General features: G+C 38.4%; 1 non-coding gene across 1 annotated transcript; it reads right to left on the reverse strand.

Moving 5' to 3' along the window:
- Nucleotides 1-398: 398 nt before the first annotated feature.
- Nucleotides 399-470, reverse strand: TRNAC-GCA. Its single transcript has one exon. It is a non-coding gene; the product is annotated as a tRNA-Cys (tRNA).
- Nucleotides 471-13,417: the final 12,947 nt, after the last annotated feature.

Consider the following 13,417-nt stretch of genomic DNA (forward strand, 5'->3'; position numbering starts at 1 on the left):
ATTTCCTTCTAACACTATTCTCTTGGTTATCATGGTTTTCATGTTTTGTCTCACGTTTCACACTATGGTTTTGTTCCTCTATCTTTGACTATTACTTCTCTATCTCCTGTGCCCTCTTTTCTTTTATCCAACTGTATGTGGAAAATTTTTGCAATTAGGCTTCATCAGCTATCTTCTTCTCTTATTAGATAATCATTTCCATTTACTCCCAAGGTTTCAGTTGCCACTTGTACATGGTTGAGTCACTGTATCTTTATCTTGGTGGTTTATGGCTTAGTCGCTAAGTCGTGTCTGACTCTTTGCAACCCCATTGACTATCACCCACCAGGCTTCTCTGTCCATGGGATTCTCCAGGCAAGAACTCTGGAGTGGGTTGACATTGCCTACTCCACGGGATCTTCCCAACCCAGGGATCGAACCTGGGTCTTCTGCATTGCAGGCAGATTCTTTACCTACTGAGCTACATGGGAAGCCATATCTTTAGCTTACATGGCTGCTAGAAATTGCAAGCCTCGATAACCAACTATCTATATAATAACTCAAATTAAATATGCAAAAGCCCTCTAAAACTTAACTTGTTCAAAAAACAAAATTATAATTCCTTGTCCTCACCCACCAAATCAACTTCTTTTCTGCTGTTCCATCTCTTAGTGAATCTCAGTCTCATTTTTGTAGCAATACAAGTCTGAAAGTTAAGAATCCTTCTTGACACCGTCTCTCTCATCTCTGCATTCAATACCCCCAAATCCTGTCATTATCTTCTAAATATGTTACAAATCTCTTTAGTTCACTCAACTCCAGTGCCAGCATCCTTGTCCAAACCACTTTCCTCTCTCACATGACCAAGTATTGTATTATGTAGAAGGATTTTTCTACTGTCACTTTTATTATTTTCCTGTCTGCTACACTGCAAAACAGTAATAAGTGAAGAAGAAAAACAACTTTCAAAATGACTTGGCTTCTCATTGCTTTCAGGATAAAGACAAACTCCCCCAACCTGCTTTGTAAGACCGTGTACATCTACCTTTTACCTATTTCTCCATATGCAACTTTGACTCCTCTATCCTTTACATTGCAAGCACTTTGTACTTGTTTTAACCACTGTGCCTTTTCAAACAATATTACCTAGGTTTGTTTTACTGTCCCTCCTAACTCCACCCCTTTCATATCCAACACTGCTTTCAGATATCAGTTCACTTATTCCTTCCCAGTAGGGCCTTTTCTGATCCATCTGAGAAGGGAGGGTAATGTGGGTTTCATTTCTTCAGCTACAGGGCATAAATGTCCCTGACTCACAGAAGACACACAATTATTGAATGCTGCATGAATGATTAAGCTCTCATAAAACTGTGTGCCTCTCCTTCACTGAATTTATTTTAATTATAATTCCAGAGTTACTCATATGATTCTCTAAACAGTATCCATCTTTTCCCATTAGACAATCTGCTCCATGTAGGTAAGAATTGTATCATCATCTCTTGTTCCACATGTGGTGCCAGCCATAAAAACAATGACTTGCTCAGAGTAAATATTCTGCAAATAACATTAAATGAAATAAGAGTGCCTAAAATATGAAAGTGTGAAATATCCTTCTGAAGTTGCCTATGCATTTTCTCATATTCACACAAGAAGTCTAACAATCTAAGTTAGATAGGAAGATTTTTACATGGTTTTCTAATAATGTGAAATATATATATATCAGATCTTCTACTCCAGTTGTTCGGAGATATCTATATCTTTAGTCTCTCAAATGAAAACTTGCCTGGGGGCTTAAAATAGACTAAAATACTGATTTTTATCATTTGATGAAAGAAGAAAGGTAATATTCAAAGACAAAATTCTCTATATGATCAGGAATTCAAAAGCATGTGTTAGAAGAGTGAATGTTAAAAAATTAATAGATCTGTGTTAGGGATTTTCAAGCAAGCATCAAGTATTTAATAAACTCTCTTCTATCAAATGATATATGGATTTTTAAATAAAAAGAAGGGGATAGAGAGATACAGAGGTAAGGAGAGGGAGAGAGAAACCAAGAGAGAACATATTGAAACAGAAGGAAAAAAATCATTACTGGTATGTATTTGTGTAGAATCGAACTAAATTATACCTTTAATAAGGAAAAATTCATCCTTAATGAGCTATTATATTACCAAAAGGAACACAGGCACTGAGAAGTTTTTGCTTCAATAAATATTAAGGGGAAGCTGGCAGCAGGCATTAGTAAATAGCCACACAGGAAGCTCAGCAGATGTACAGGCAGAAACAGTAAATATTTTGGCAAAAACATCTAGTGACTGATTTTAACCAATCTCCATGCTGTCCTCTATTAAGTGAGGGTGAAAATGATAAACTGAGGGTAAACAAACCTTTATTTTTTTTCTATTTTCAGTTTAAAATAGTGTAGGTTAGGAACTTTTCTCAATTCCTTCAAGAAGAAAAATAAATTGGTTTGATTTTACACATGGAATTTGGTTTCTTTCTTTTCAACTGCACTGGAAACAATGCTTTTAGTAATAAACAGTATCATGCTCCTTAAAACTATGTTTGTTTATAGTAATACAGATGATGAGTTCCATCCACCCTTCTATTGTGCTTGCAGTACTGAGAATTTAAGGAGAAACTCTACTGTTCCTACTTAACTTTCTGTCCTCTCCAACAATAACTTAAAAAAAAAAAAATCCAAATTCGAGGCAATAGTATTCTCTTGATTATACATTATTTATCTATTTGCTTATTCATTTTTCAAACAAATATGCAGTAAATAACTTGTGTCAAAAGCTAGTCACAAGCAGGAAGTTTGAGGGTCAGAAACAGTGGTGTTTAAACTGCAATAAATGGAACCAGAGTAACAGGTGGGTTTAGAATGTGAGAGACGAGGAGGACTTGAAGGTGTATACACTGAGCATCATAGGCAGCTGACGTGTAAAACATTAGAAAGAGTAAAGATGAACAACGCTGAAACTGCACGTGAAGTAACTTCAGAGGCCATCTCGGATTTGTTCAGTAAGCTATAGCTTTCAGATATCTGAAAAGCACAGATACTGATTTAAGATGCAAGGAGAAGCATTTAAGAAATCTATGTAGGATAATGCTTAAATAAAATGAGATCAAGCAGTGTTACAGAAAAATCAAGAGGAATGAGACAAAATAATTCACTGGATTTAGAAAATTTATGTAATAACTTTTGTGAATAATTACTGACCTAATGTCTTTGAGCTGTAAAGAATGGAGGTCATGAGAAACTTAAAGACAGAAAATTGGGTCTATAGCAAATCAGTAATTCAGTCAAGTTGTCCAAAGTCACTGATGGTCTGAACGGGCTAATTATGTGAAGAGGAAAGAAAAAATCAGATATGCAAATAAAAGACAGGAGGTCTTGAATACAATATGAGTAAAACAAGACAAAAGGAAGAGAAGGAACCATTTCATGCTCTGACATGACAAAGCTGCAGCAGTTTCTGTACTTGCATATGTCCCGGGAATGAATAAGGAGATAACAGTGAAGTTAGCCAACACAGGAAACCAAAGGAAAATATGAACCTAATGTCCACCTAGACACTTTTGTTCCTTTGGGCACATATTCATGACAAATTCTTTATATTTCTTAGAATATAGCAACTTAATGCTCACAGGCTCTGGAGTCCAGCTTGCCTCAACTACTTACTATCTGTGAATGTGGAGAAGACATTCAACCTCTTTGACATGCTGTTTCCTTACATGAAAAGTGGGGATAATTATGGCACATTCCTCTTAATTTGGGGAAGATACAAGAGATAGTTCAAATTAGTGCTCAGCACATAGTAAATAACAAAAAAATTGATTGTAAAGTCTATGTATGAACAATATGTGAGTTATTTTATTGTTGTTTGGTTGCTACTATTTTCTCAAGAACTTTGCTGAGTATTTGACATGACATCTAGATATCTGAATATTCTGAAAGTGCTCTAAGTAATCTTGATGCACATTCAGGATTGTAAATAACCATACCCCTTATAGATTTCCTGGCTGGATATGTAGTTGGTTAATTAACCTAGAACAGTTTCTCCTTAAGCCATAAGAAAAGAAAAAAAAAAAAAATAGGGAGCCCACATTGATTTGTCAGTTATAAGTGCCAGGCACACACGAGATGCTTTACAAGCTATATCTCACTTAATTCACAGGACAAATCTATCAATAATTTTTGTTATAGCCATAGGTAATACTCCCTTTGAAGTTATAAAACTTTGGCTATATTCCCTGGGTGGCCTTCCCTGTGGTTCAGATGGTAAAAATGTGCCTGCAATGCAGGAGGAACCCAAGTTCGATTACTGGGTCAGGAAGAACCGCTGAAGAAGGGAATGGTTACCCACTTCAGTACTCTATTTTATACTTAATAGTTTGTACTTCTTTTTTTTTCTTTTCTTAAAATTTATTTGTTTTTTATTGAAGGATAATTGCTTGACAGAATTTTGCTGTTTTCTGTCAAACCTCAACATGAATCATGCAATGGACTATTCAGCTCAGTTCAGTTCAGTCGCTCAGTCGTGTCCGACTCTTTGCAACCCCATGAACCAAAGCACGCCAGGTGTCCCTGTCCATCACCAACACCTGGAGTTCACTCAAACTCATGTCCATCGAGTCGGTGATGCCATCCAGCCATCTCATCCTCTGTGGTCCCCTTCTCCTCCTGCCCCCAATCCCTCCCAGCATCAGAGTCTTTTCCAATGAGTCAACTCTTTGCATGAGGTGGCCAAAGTACTGGAGTTTCAGCTTTAGAACATTCCTTCCAATGAAATCCCAGGGCTGATCTCCTTCAGAATGGACTGGTTGGATCTCCTTGCAGTCCAAGGGACTCTCAAGAGTCTTCTCCAACACCACAGTTCAAAAGCATCAATTCTTAGGAGCTCAGCTTTCCTCACAGTCCAACTCTCACATCCATACATGACCACTGGAAAAACCATAGCTTTGGCTAGATGGACCTTTTTGGCAAAGTAATGTCTCTGCTTTATATGCTATCTAGGTTGGTCATAACTTTCCTTCCAAGGAGTAAGCGTCTTTTAATTCCATGGCTGCAATCACCATCTGCAGTGATTTGGGAGCCCCAAAAAATAAAGTCTGACACTGTTTCCACTGTTTCCCATCTATCTGCCATGAAGTGATGGGACCAGATGCCATAATCTTCGTTTTCTGAATGTTGAGCTTTAAGCCAGCTTTTTCACTCTCCTCTTTCACTTTCGGCAAGAGGCTTTTTAGTTCTTCTTCACTTTCTGCCATAAGGGTGGTGTCATCTGCATATCTGAGGTTATTGATATTTCTCCTGGCAATCTTGATTCCCGCTTGTGCTTCTTCCAGCCCAGCGTTTCTCATGATGTACTACTCTGCATATAAGTTAAATAAACAGGGTGACAATATATAGCCCCATGAAAAATAAATGCAAAAAAGCAAAATGGTTGTTTGAGGAGGCCTTACAAATAGCTGTGAAAAGAAGAGAAGCAAAAAGCAAAGGAGAAAAGGAAAGATATAAGCATCTGAATGCAGAGTCCCAAAGAATAGCAAGGAGACATGAGAAAGCCTTCCTCAGCAATCAGTGCAAAGAAATAGAGAACACCAGAATGGGAAAGACTAGAGATCTCTTCAAGAAAATTAGAGATACCAAGGGAACATTTCATGCAAAGATGGGCTCGATAAAGGACAGAAATGGACTATTACCCAGCCATAAAAAGGAACACATCTGAGTCAGTTCTAATGAGGTGGGTGTATAACTGTAGTTTACACTTCTTAATCTTCTACCATATTTCCCTCCTCCTCAACTGGTAACCACCAGTCTGTTCTCTGTACCTGTGAGTTTTCTGTCTTGTCATACTCATTTTTTTTTTTTTTTTAAGATTTTACTTGCTGTAAATCAACTATGAAAGTGAAAGTTGCTCAGATGTATCCAACTCCTTGTGACCTCATGGGCTGTAACCAGCCAGGCCCCTCTGTCCGTGGAATTCTCCAGGCAAGAACACTAGAGTGGGTTGCCATTTCCTTCCAACCCAGGATCCTCTCAACCCAGGGATTGAACGTGGGTCTCCTGCATTGCAGGCAGATTCTTTACCATCTGAGCCACAAGGGAAACCCCATAAATCAACCATATTTCAGTAAAAAACTAATTTTGTTGCCTCTAGTTTATACATGAGGAAAACTGAGAGCATGAGACATGAAATAATTTCATTTTCCAATTTTACCTTTGAGTCTTAGATTAGGACACTAATCTAAAGTAGACTAAATAATTCCATAAGTAAGTGTTGGAGCTCAAATTTCAAGTCATCTCAACTTCCAGTGAAATATTCTGCCTCCTTTAACAATTCTTTTAGTTTCATTTGAATGGATAAAAGGATAATAGGAAAAATATCTGAGGATAAAAGTTAATTCACTTGAAAGATTTGCTGAAGATAGACAAGGTCACCTAATCAGGTGGCAATCTCACTAAAGGACTATATAACACACTAATATGTAAAGGTGCTTTACCTCTATTATAAGTCTTCTAGGAAATTATGACATTTATTATGAAGAAACAATGCTCTCTGTCATCTGCTGTCAAGAGTTTCCTTCCATTATTTAATATGGACCTGTCATATTGCAAGCAAGTAATCCAAACAACTCTTTGTGTGGGAGTTATTATATTGTCTTGATACACAAGGATTTAAGGAGACTGGCAGAACAATTTAGAGAGAACAAATTCATAAAATGTAGTCTTTTTATTTCTTCAGGTATCCTGGAAAAATGATCATGAAACTCTATACACATATATGGTCAAATTGCCATAAAATCATAAAGCAAATACTATCCTTAGTGTTCCTTAAACTTAAAAGTTTCAGCTTAGTTGAAGCTCATAAATATATATTCTAAATCTGAACAACAACAAAAAAAGAGACCTTTATAGACACAATTTACACTCAGTGTACTAATTGATCCTAATATCCTAACAAATTCAGTTTTTCTTATGTTGTAATGATAAGTAGTAATTAGAGGCAAAATATTAATCTAGCCTAATGCATTTCAAAAAAATTGTAAAATGATACTTAAAGGTGTCAAGATTAGCAATTTAATAACACAAACCTAAACATTCAATGAGCATAGCCTCTCACAGCTGTTACCTTTAGAAAATATATATTTACTTTTATTAAACAAATATTTATTTAATGCTTACCCTAGGCAAGGTAACATATGTAGACACTTATCTAAGTGATTTTAATACCTACTAATTTCTATTCTTCTGTTAGAAAGTAATAAAGGAATTATAAGTTAAAGTTGTAAAATATTCATGTGGATACAATATTGTCATGCATATATAATCCATAATTAATTAGGTATTTCATAATTACTTCAGAAATTAAGGGATAGATGAACAGATTTTATATTCTTATAATGTCAAAGAAATATAAAAGTAATCTAAATATCAAGAATTCTGTAAAAATTCACATTTCACTTATCACAATATGCTAGGTAATACAATACTAATATATCAAATGCTTCGGATCAATATATCCCATAATTTGAACATAATTTTCTTGAAATATGTGTAGAAAAAAATAGGGAAAGTGTGAAAGTGTTAGTTATTCAGTCGTGTATGACTCATTGCAACCTCATGGAGAGTAGCCCGCCAGGCTACTCTGTCCATGGAATTCTCCAGGCAAGAATACTGGAGTGGGTAGCTATTTTTTTCTCTAGGGAATTTTCCTGACCCAGGGATCAAACTCTGGTCTCCTGCATTGCAGGGAGAAACCTTATGGTCTGAGCCACCAGGGAAGCAGGAAAACAATAGTTCAGTTCAGTTCAGTCGCTCAGTCATGTCAGACTCTTTGTGACCCCATGAATTGCAGCACGCCAGGCCTCCCTGTCCATCACTAACTCCCGGAGTTCACTCAGACTCACGTCCATCAAGTCGGTGATGCCATCCAGCCATCTCATCCTCTGTCGTCCCCTTTTCTTCCTGCCCCCAATCCCTCCCAGCATCAAAGTCTTTTCCAATGAGTTAACTCTTTGCATGAGGTGGCCAAAGTGCTGGAGTTTCAGCTTTAGCATCAGTCCTTCCAAAGAACACCCAGGACAATAGTATATAGCACCAAAACAGAAAATTACATGTTGAAAAAGTTCCTCCCTTTTATATTATCTTTCTTATCTCTCCTTGCTATATTCTGGAACTCTACTTTCAGTTGGGTATATCTTTCCCTTTCTCCTTTGCCTTTCACTAACTGTCAGGCATTAATATAAGCTCTGAGGATACACCTTGCAGTAAAACAATGCACTTGGGGAGGGAATGGAAATGAAATGGGGATAAAGAATAAATACTCTCTTAAAGAATATGAAAAACAAGAGACAGCCACCTGATAAGTGCATGTCATGGGCAATGCTAGTTGAAATACATGTGATAATATTTTGTTTTCAGAGTTTAATTTATAGCACAATATGTTCATTTTTTATGGTAGCAATTTATAGTGGGCTTAATCTATTTTAATGCATATTATTTTAAAATAAAATATTAAATAAGCAACACATAAGTAGTGAGTGGATGCAGTAAAAATGATATGAAGATCTGTATTTTATTGTTAAAAACCAAGAATTAAATATTCTCCATTAATATAATTTACTTTGAATAAAGAGATAATGTTTGAAAAAATAGGCTAAGGTCATCAGAATATAAAGTGAAGAAAACTTAAAAGACAAAATGTCACATATATCTGGCATTTGTTTGACCACTAGCTATTTAAGTAGCTTTTCTTATAAAATGTACACATTTAATTGGAGAAAAAGGCTTCATCCACTAAAGAAGATTTTAATTTCCTCTGCTACACATGGACATCACCATAAGGTCAACACCAAAATCAGACTGATTATATTTTTTGCAGCCAAAGATGGAGAAGCTCTATACAGTCAGCAAAACAAGACCAGGAGCTGACTGTGGCTCAAGTTATGAACTCCTTATTGCCAAAATCAGACTTAATTTGAATAAAGTAGTGAAAACCGCTAGGCCATTCAGGTATGACCTAAATATAATTCCTTACACTTGTACAGTAGAAGTGACAAATAGATTCAAGGGATTAGATCTGATAGACAAAGTGTCTGAAGAACTATGGACAGACGTTCTTAACATCGTACAGGAGGCAGTGATCAAAAGCATCCCTAAGAAAAAGAAGTGCAATAAGGCAAAATGGTTGTCTGAGGAAACCTTACAAATAGCTTTGAAAAGAGAAACAAAAGGCAAAGGAGAAAAGGAAAGGTATACCCATGTGAATGCAGAGTTCCAAATAATAGCAAGGAGAGATAAGAAAGCCTTCCTCAGTGATCAGTGCAAAGAAAGAGAGGAAAACAAAAGAATGGGAAAGACTAGAGATCTCTTCAAGAAAATTAGAGCTACCAAGGGGACATTTTATGCAAAGATGGGTGCGATAAAGGACAGAAATGCTATGGACCTAACAGAAGCAGAAGATATTAAGAGGTGGCAAGAACACACAGAAGAACTACACAAAAAAAGATCTTAATGACCCAAATAACCACAATGGTGTGATCACTCACCTAGAGCCAGACATCATGGAGTGTGAAGTTAAGTGGACCTTAGGAAGCATCAATGTGCACAAAGGTAGTGGATGTAATGAAATTACAGGTGAGCTACTTCAAATCCTAAAAGATAATGCTGTGGATATACCGCATTCAATATGTCAGCAAATTTTTTAAAACTCAGCAGTGGCCACAGGACTGGAAAATTTCAGTTTTCATTCTAATCCCAAAAAAGGAAAATGCCAAAGAATGTTCAAACTGCCACGTGATTGCACTCATTTCACATGCTAGCAAAGTAATGCTCAAAATCCTCCAAGTTAGGCTTCATCTGTACATGAACCAAGAACTTCCAGATGTTCAAGCTGGATTTAAAAAGGCGAAGGAACCAGAAATCAAATCACCAACATTCATTGGATCTTAGAAAAAGCAAGAGAACTCCAGAAAAAACCTCTGCTTCTGCTTCATTGACTATGCTAACTCCTTTGACTGTGTGGATCACAACTAACTGGGGAAAATTATTCAAGAGATGGGAATACCAAACCACCTTACCTGTGTCCTATGAAACCTGTATGCAGGTCAAGTAGCAACAGTTAGAACTGGACATGGAACAAAGGACTGGTTCAAAACTGGGAAAAGAGTATGTCAAGGCTGTCTATTGTCACCCTGCTTATTTAACTTCTGTGCAGAGTATATTATGAGAAATGCTGGGGTGGATGAAGCACAAGCTGGAATCAAGACTGCCTGGAGAAACATCAATAACCTCAGATATGTAGATAACACAATCCTTATGGCTGAAAGAGAAGAGGAACTAAAGAGCCTCTTGAGAAAGGTGAAAGAGGAGAGAGAAAAAGCTGGTTAAAACTCAACATTCAAAAAACTAAGATCATGACATCCAGTTCCATCTCTTCATGGAAAATACATGGGGAAACGATGGAAACAGTGAGAGACTTTATTTTCCTGGCTTCCAAAATCACTGCAGATGGTGACTGCAGCCATGAAGTTAAAAGACACTGGCTCCCTGGAAGTAAAACAATGATAAACCTAGAAAGCAAATTAAAAAGCAGAGACATTACTTTGCCCACAAAGGTCCATGTAGTCAAAGCTATGGTGTTTCCAGTAGTCATGAATGTATGGGAGAGATGGACCATAAAGAAATCTGAGCGCTGAAGAACTGATGCTTTTGAGCTGTGTTGTAGGAAATCAGTCCTGAATATTCATTGGAAGGACTGATGCTGAAGCTGAAACTCCAGGACTTTGACCACCTGATGCGAAGAGCCAACTCATTGGAAAAGACTCTGATGCCAGGAAAGATTGAAGGCAAGAGCTGAAAGGGACAACAGATGATGAGAGGGTTGGATGGCATCACCAACTCAATGGACATGAGTTTGAGACGGTGAAGGACAGAAAAGCCTGATGTGCTACAGTCCATTGGGTTACAGATTCAGACATGACCGAGTGACTGAACAACAACTGCTGACATTCCCAAACTCTCTGAGCGCTAGGATACAGGCTTTGCCAATCAGACGCCCTCATTGTGTGTAAAAGAGTGAGCCAGGCACACCAATTACAGGAACCCATTTGAGTCACCTCTGACAGTAGCATAGATTGCTAAGATATCCAGTACAATCAGTGCACAGGACTAGAGATATGGACAAACAGCAGCTCCTATGGATGGTCTGATAGTAGAAGATGTCTGTCATGAAGTGTGTCAAGCTCTGTAACCTCAATAAAATTTGTGACTTCATGCAATTTTAATAAATTATTTTCTGCTTAAACCAACCACAGTAGTTTATATTGCTTGCAACTAAAAACTTGGATTAATACCAATATAGGTAAGGGGAAGCAGTATGTATTTATTACTCCATTGTCTACTTTGAAATGTTAGTCTGTCTAGTTCAAAGTGTTCAACTCTTTGTGACCACATGGACTATAGCCCACCAGGCTCCTCTTCCCATGGGATTCTCCAGGCAAGAATACTGGAGTGGGTTGTCATGCCATTCTCTGGGGGATCTACCTGACTTAGGGATAGAACCTGGGCCTCCTGCATTGCAGACAGATTCTTTACCAACTAAGCCATTGGGGAAGTCCTTAATCCCTTACAAATAATAAGTATTCAATAAATATTAAACAAAAGAAGAAAATATGAAAATTAATAATTTTCCTATCTTCCAAACTAGAGAAAATATCCCATTTTCTTCCCATTTTATTTTCTCTATTTTATTTAAATTAGTTCAGAAAGATTACATTCTTTTATAGCATTAGTAACATGACCTGCTCTTAAAAAGTAATATTAACAATGATTGACAATATAATTTTGGCATGAATTTAAGCTGCTGCTGCTGCTGCTAAGTCGCTTCAGTCGTGTCCGACTCTGTGCAACCCCGTAGAATTTAAGCTACTTAATAACATAAATACGACAGAAGTTTTCATGGCAACTGAAAATACATTAAATAATATTAGGATAAATTTAAAAACAGTTACAAAACCAGAAAACAAAGTTACATTTTAACATGAAAATTATAGCTGAGTAAGAGATGGGGGAGCCTGGTGGGCTGCCGTCTATGGGGTCACACAGAGTTGGACACGACTGAAGTAACTTAGCAACAACAACAAAGGCGGCTGCGGCGGCTGCGACCGGCGCGCTACAGCTCGGCCAAGAGGAGCTACCCCACGTCCGAGGTCAGGGGCCGCTGCCGAGAGTGCCAGGCTGCGACTGCGCAGGAACGGCTGAGAAGAGCTACCAAAATCTGAGGTCGGGGAGGCAGCCGGGAGGAGCTACCCCATGTCCGAGGTCAGGGGTGGCAGCCGAGAAAAGTGACCCCAGGCCCCCACGCCCAAGGCCAGGGGTGGCGGCCGGGAGGACCAACCCACGTACAAGGAGCAGTGGCTGCCTGGGTGCAGGAGGGCCTAGAGGAGCTATCCCACATTGAAGGTCAGGAAGGGCGGTAGTGAGGAGATACCCTACGTCCAAGGTAAGGAGCAACAGCTGCACTTTGCTGGAGCAGCCGTGACGAGATACCCCATGCCCAAGGTAAGAGAAACCCAAGTGAGATGGAGGGTGTTGCAAGAGGGCATCAGAGGGCAGACACACTGAAACCATACTCACAGAAAACTAGTCAATCTAATCACACTAGGACCACAGCCTTGTCTAACTCAGTGAAACTAAGCCATGCCCGTCGGGCAACCCAAGACGGGCAGGTCATGGTGGAGAGATCTGACAGAATGTGGTCCACTGGAGAAGGGAATGGCAAACCACTTCGGTATTCTTGCCTTGAGAACCCCATGAACAGTATGAAAAGGCAAAATGATAGGATACTGAAAGAGGAACTCCCCAGATCAGTAGGTGCCCAATATGCTACTGGAGATCAGTGGAGAAATAACTCCAGAAGGAATGAAGGGATGGAGCCAAAGCAAAAACAATACCCAGTTGCGGATGTGACTGGTGATAGAAGCAAGGTCCCATGCTGTAAAGAGCAATATTGCATAGTAACCTGGAATGTCAGGTCCATGAATCAAGGCAAATTGGAAGTGGTCAAACAAGAGATGGCAAGAGTGAATGTCAACATTCTAGGAACCAGCAAACTCAAATGGACTGGAATGGGAGAATTTAACTCACATGACCATTATATCTACTACCGCAGGCAGGAATCCCTCAGAAGAAATGGAGTAGCCATCATGGTCAACAAAAGAGTCTGAAATGCAGGACTTGGATGCACTCTCAAAAATGACAGAATGATCTCTGTTCGTTTCCAAGGCAAACCATTCAATATCAAAGTAATCCAAGTCTATGCCCCAACCAGTAACACTGAAGAAGCTGAAGTTGAACGGTTCTATGAAGACCTACAAGACCTTTTAGAACTAACACCCAAAAAAGATGTCCTTTTCATTATAGGGGACT

The sequence above is a fragment of the Bison bison genome, unplaced genomic scaffold (genome assembly GCF_000754665.1).
Source record: "Bison bison bison isolate TAMUID 2011002044 unplaced genomic scaffold, Bison_UMD1.0 scf7180017864514, whole genome shotgun sequence".
NCBI classification, from domain to species: domain Eukaryota; kingdom Metazoa; phylum Chordata; class Mammalia; order Artiodactyla; family Bovidae; genus Bison; species Bison bison.